The sequence below is a fragment of the Coregonus clupeaformis genome, chromosome 36 (genome assembly GCF_020615455.1).
Source record: "Coregonus clupeaformis isolate EN_2021a chromosome 36, ASM2061545v1, whole genome shotgun sequence".
NCBI classification, from domain to species: Eukaryota; Metazoa; Chordata; class Actinopteri; order Salmoniformes; family Salmonidae; genus Coregonus; species Coregonus clupeaformis.
The window spans coordinates 34,033,560-34,040,116 of record NC_059227.1 but is presented as its reverse complement, the minus strand read 5'-3'; positions in this window follow the sequence as shown (position 1 = coordinate 34,040,116).

Sequence of the window (6,557 nt, the reverse complement as noted above, 5' to 3'; positions counted from 1 at the left end):
GCACTGCATGTTAGAGCATGGTGTCGGGGACAGCACTGCATGTTAGAGCATGGTGTCGGGGACAGCACTGCATGTTAAAGAATGGTGTCGGGGTGAGCACTGCATTTCAGAGCATGGTGTCGGGGAGAGCACTGTATGTCAGAGCACGGTGTCAGGGAGAGCACTGCATGTCAGAGCACGGTGTCGGGAAGAGCACTGCATGTCAGAGCATGGTGTCGGGGACAGCACTGCATGTTAGAGCATGGTGTCGGGGACAGCACTGCATGTTAGAGCACAGTGTCAGGGAGATCACTGCATGTTAGAGCACGGTGTCGGGGCGAGCACTGCATGTTAGAGCATGGTGTCAGGGACAGCACTGCATGTTAGAGCATGGTGTCGGGAAGAGCACTGCATGTTAGAGCATGGTGTCGGGGAGAGCACTGCATGTCAGAGCATGGTGTCGGGGAGAGCACTGCATGTCAGAGCATAGTGTCGGGGACAGCACTGCATGTTAGAGCACAGTGTCGAGGTGAGCACTGCATGTCAGAGCACGGTGTCGGGGTGAGCACTGCATGTCAGAGCATAGTGTCGGGGTGAGCACTACATGTTAGAGCACGGTGTCGAAGGACAGCACTGCATGTCAGAGCCAGCACTGCATGTCAGAGCATGGTGTCGGGGAGAGCACTGCATGTCAAAGCATGGTGTAGGGGTGAGCACTGCATGTCAGAGCATGGTGTCGGGGTGAGCACTGCATGTCAGAGCATGGTGTCGGGGAGAGCACTTCATGTTAGAGCACGGTGTCGGGGAGCGCACTGCATGTCAGAGCACGGTGTCAGGGTGAGCACTGCATGTTAGAGCATGGTGTCGGGGAGAGCAGTGCATGTCAGAGCATGGTGTCGGGGAGAGCACTGCATGTTAGAGCACGGTGTCGTGGAGAGCACTGCATGTTAGAGCATGGTGTCGGGGTCGGCACTGCATGTTGAAGCACGGGGTCAGGGAGAGCACTGCATGTTAGAGCATGGTGTCGGGGACAGCACTGCATGTTAGAGCACGGTGTCGGGGAGCGCACTGCATGTTATAGCATGTTGTCGGAGAGAGCACTGCATGTCAGAGCATGGTGTCGGGGACAGCACTGCATGTTAGAGCATGGTGTCGGGGAGAGCACTGCATGTCAGAGCATGGTGTTGGGTAGAGCACTGCATGTTAGAGCACAGTGTCGGGGTGAGCACTGCATGTCAGAGCACGGTGTCTGGGTGAGCACTGCATGTCAGAGCATGGTGTCGGGGTGAGCACTGCATGTCAGAGCATGGTGTCGGGGTCAGCACTGCATGTTAGAGCATGGTGTCGGGGAGAGCACTGCATGTTAGAGCACGGTGTCGGGGACAGCACTGCATGTCAGAGCATGATGTCGGGGAGAGCACTGCATGTTAGAGCACAGTGTTGGGGAGAGCACTGCATGTCAGAGCATGGTGTAGGGTTGAGCACTGCATGTCAGAGCATGGTGTCTTGGACAGCACTTTATGTTAGAGCACGGTGTCGGGGAGAGCACTGCATGTTAGAGCATGGTGTCGGGGAGAGCACTGCATGTCAGAGCAAGGTGTCGGGGTCAGCACTGCATGTTAGAGCACAGTGTCGGGGAGAGCACTGCATGTTAGAGCACATTGTTGGGGAGAGCACTGCATGTCAGAGCATGGTGTAGGGTTGAGCACTGCATGTCAGAGCATGGTGTCGGGGACAGCACTGCATGTTAGAGCACAAAGTCGGGGAGAGCACTCTATGTCAGAGCACGGTGTCGGGGCGAGCACTGCATGTTAGAGCATGGTGTCGGGGAGTGCACTGCATGTCAGAGCATGGTGTCGGGAACATCACTGCATGTTAGAGCATGGTGTCGGGGAGAGCACTGCATGTTAGAGCATGGTGTCGGGGAGAGCACTGCATGTTAGAGCATGGTGTCGGGGTGAGCACTGCATGTCAAAGCATGGTGTCGGGGGGAGCACTGCATGTTAGAGCACAGTGTCAGGGTGAGCACTGTATGTCAGAGCATGGTGTTGGGGTCAGCACTGCATGTTAGAGCATGGTGTCGGGGAGAGCACTGCATGTTAGAGCACGGTGTCGGGGACAGCACTGCATGTCAGAGCCAGCACTGCATGTCAGAGCATGGTGTCGGGGAGAACACTGCATGTCTGAGCATGGTGTCGAGGACAGAACTGCATGTTAGAGCATGGTGTCGGGGTGAGCACTGCATGTTAGAGCATGGTGTCGGGGTCGGCACTGAATGTTAAAGCATGGTGTCGTGGTGAGCACTGCTTGTCAGAGCATGGTGTCGGGGTGAGCACTGCATGTCAGAGCACGGTGTCGGGTTGAAGACTGCATGTTAGAATACGGTGTCGGGGAGAGCACTGCATGTTAGAGCACCGTGTTGGAGAGAGCACTGCATGTCAGAGCATGGTGTCGGGGAGAGCACTGCATGTTAGAGCATGGTGTCGGGGAGAGCACTGCATGTCAAAACATGGTGTCGTGGACAGCACAGCATGTTAGAGCACGGTGTTGGAGAGAGTACTGCATGTCAGAACATGGTGTCGGGGAGAGCACTGCATGTCAGAGCATGGTGTCGGGGACAGCACTGCATGTTAGAGCACGGTGTCAGGGACAGCACTGCATGTTACAGCATGGTGTCGGGGTGAGCACTGCATGTTAGGAGAACACGGTGTCGGGGACAGCACTGCATGTCAGAGCATGGTGTCGGGGAGAGCACTGCATGCTAGAGCACGGGGTCGGCGAGATCACTGCATGTTAGAACATTGTGAGGGTATAATCACAGATATAGTATGTACTGTATGTATTTTGCCCGTTCATTAAAATGAATGAGATGAGGCCATCTCAAAGGGTTAATAGAAGGGGCATTAAGACTGATTAAATGCAACTATTCTACCCATATCTCATCATTGGTTTCATTTCTTCCAGTGTCCAGTATAGTTAAGGCAATCAGTCCCTCTGTCAGGTCTACTCCCACTCCTTCCCTCCCGCGTTCGATGTCGCCGGTTTACTAACCACCGGTCCTGGTAACCATCATTATGAGCACCTGGCATCAATCATTACGCGCACCTACGCTTCATCATGAGGCACACATGGACTCCATTACCTCCCCTTTATCTGGCACTCCCTTAGGTTCTTTTCCCAGGCAGTATTGTTTCTGTGTTTCATGTCAGGAAGATACTCCTATGTTGTGTCATTGCATGTTCTTTGTTATATTAAACGTACCACCTTCTTCTGGAGTCCTAGCGTCTACATTTGGGCTGCATAATAAGGGGGAGAGAACAATTATGGTGTTTAAACATTTAAGTCATATCAATTACAGAATACCTACAGAATACCTGTTAAGAGAGAAAATTGCCTTAACTAGAAAATTATCTAAATATTGATGTAGAAAAGTCCCATGGATTTGGTGTACATCGCCCTTTAATTCATGGCCACTTGCGCAGCTGGGCCAGAGCGCTTTAATTAGGTCAGGTGGAAACGTCAGACAGATCTCAATTTATTAAAAGGAGGAAATCGCCGCTACCCGACCTCGCTGCTTTCTCTTGCCCGAATACTTCTAATCCAGACATTTTGTGCGTCCACCAATCAACGTAAATCCACCGAATCTGTTATCTTTCATCTGAACTATCTGTTGTGATCGGGAGAGCGGGCAATCAGTTATTGTTTCTAGTTATGACCGCGGAGCGCGGCTTGGAGCGCACGCTTCAACCCTATTGTATTATGTCAATGGACAATGATCACGGCCCTGCAGATCATCACAGGCCAATTATGCCATTGGTATCTGGTTAAAATGTAATGAAATGTACATATGAAGACAAACCTGGAAGGATGAAATATGAAACGTAAGTATTATTTGCTACATTGATAAATCCTGATATCAAACTGATTGAGATTATAGATTGAATAATTAACTGATCGATGTATATGCATTTTCATTCTCATGATTATGATAACTGGTTATGATCCTAAATGACTCAATCATGCTTCATATTGAATTGCTATTAAACTGAATTACCTATATGTTAATAATGAGAATGATTGTTATGATTTGACGTTTGTGATTATGAATTGATTGGATACATGTTATTCTGTTTCCTTTTATGTAACACAAACTGCCCAGTAAATATACCACCTTGTGGTTAAAGGAATTCCTGCGTCAGTCTCCTCCATTCCTGTCACCTGACCCGTGACCAACTGTTCACCTTTACTGTTGTCAGTCATCCTACCTGTCCAGCTACCCACACAGATTCCAATCATCTTTTAATTGATATAAAATAAATACTATGAATATTGCTGCGTTAGGATGTAATTCTGTGTTTTCTGTTTTGAACATAGGGTGTAATTCAGTGTTATTTTTTTGAACGTTCACAGCACATTACAGAAATATATACTGGTAACACTGTACTTAAAGCTAACAGGGATAATACATTATTGCATGTGATAATCATGTCTAAGCATTTATGTCTTAAGTAATTTAATGCAGAACACATTCAAGTTTGTTTTGATATAATTTAATTCATTACAAATGATAATAATCAGTGGACTGAGTGACAAATGTCCTAATGTATTCAGAAATATAATGAACAGTAGCAGAATAAACCAGAATGCAATTAAAATTCAGAAACATAAACAACATCTGACACCTGGCGCTAAATTATGTAATGTACTAAGGACATGACTGTCCATGAGATCGACATATGTTTCAAACGTGAAGCTGTAGGCTACATGGTAGGTTTACACTCCCAATGACAACAACATGGACAGTAGAGTAATACAAACCTAGATTTAGGGGTTAGATTAGGACCGTTCTACTAAGCTCATAAAGCATTTATAAATTATATATTCTATAAGAATCAATAGGTGTATATTAATTGAAAATGACCATTAACAGCAACTATTGAATATTGTACTGAAACCTACAGCAAATCATGTGGAAAAGCCTATGTTAATATGTTATATAAGCATCGAAGAATGCGTGACGCAAACATACCTTATAAAACGTTTATATATAAATGTATGTCAACATCCAAACAAGATGCCTACAGTCAATGCTTTCAAACTAGGCATTTTTTTTTACTGAAGTGATTGGCAAAGCAGTCAAGCATTACATTGTAAAAACCCCTATGATAACTCGATAGATGATACGCATAGAACAAGGCAACACATTTGAAAGCACCGCTCATCCGGATAATACCGTGAAATGATGGGAAAATCAATCAAATGAACAGACGATTGATTTTGACCCATAACCACAATGTGTGAAGATCATTCTTCCAATTGATCTTGGAATAGTTCAAAATGTGACTTTTTCCACACATTGTTCTGTTACAAAGTGGGATTCAAATGGATTTAATTGTCATTTTTTTGTCAACTATCTACACAAAATACTCTACTGTATTGAACCCCCTGAGTCACTACATGTTAGAATCACATTTACATTACATTTTAGTCATTTAGCAGACACTCTTATCCAGAGCGACTTACAGTCAGTGAATACATATTTTTTTATACTGGCCCCCCGTGGGAATCGAACCCACAACCCTGGCGTTGCAAATGCCATGCTCTATCAACTGAGCTACATCCCTGCCGGCCATTCCCTCCCCTACCCTGGACGACGCTGGGCCAATTGTGCGCCGCCCATGAGTTTCCCGGTCGCGGCCGGCTGCGACAGAGCCTGGATTCGAACCAGGATCTCTAGTGGCACAGTTAGCACTGCGATGCAGTGCCTTAGACCACTGCACCACTCAGGAGTATCACCTTTAGTAGCAATTACAGCTGTGAGTCTTTCTGAATAAGTCTCTATGAGCTTTGCAAACCTGGATTGTACAATATTTGCCCATTCTTAAAAAAATTATTCAAGCTCTGTCAAGTTGTTTGTTGATCATTGCTAGACAGCCATTTCAGGTCTTGCCATAGATTTTCAACCAGATTTAAGTCAAACCCGTAACTAGGCCACTCAGGAACATTCAACATCATCTTGGTTAATAACTCCAGTGTATTATTGGCCTTGCATTTTAGGTTATTGTCCTGCTAAAAGGTGGATTTGTCTCCCAGTGTCTGTTGGAAAGCAGACTGAACCAGGTTTTCCTCTAGGACTTTGCCTATCTCTCTTCCTTTTCTTTTTATCCTAAAAAAACTCCCCAGTCCTTGCCGATGACAAGCATACCATAACATGATGCAGCCACGACCATGCTTGAAAATATGAAGTGATGTGTTGGATTTGCCCCAAACATAATGCTTTGTATTCAGGACAAAAAGTTCATTTCTTTACCACATTTTTGGCAGTATTACTTTAGTGCCTTATTGCAAACAGGATGCATGTTTTGGAATATTTGTTTTCTGTACAGGCTTCCTTTTGACTCTGTCATTTAGGTTAGTATTGTCGAGTAACTACAATGTTGTTGATCAATCCTCAGTTTTCTCCTATCACAGCCATTAAACTCTAAGTGTTTTAAAGTTACCATTGGCCTCATGGTGAAATCCCTGAGCAGTTTCCTTCCTCTCCGTCAACTGAGTTAGGAAGGACGCCTGTATCTTTG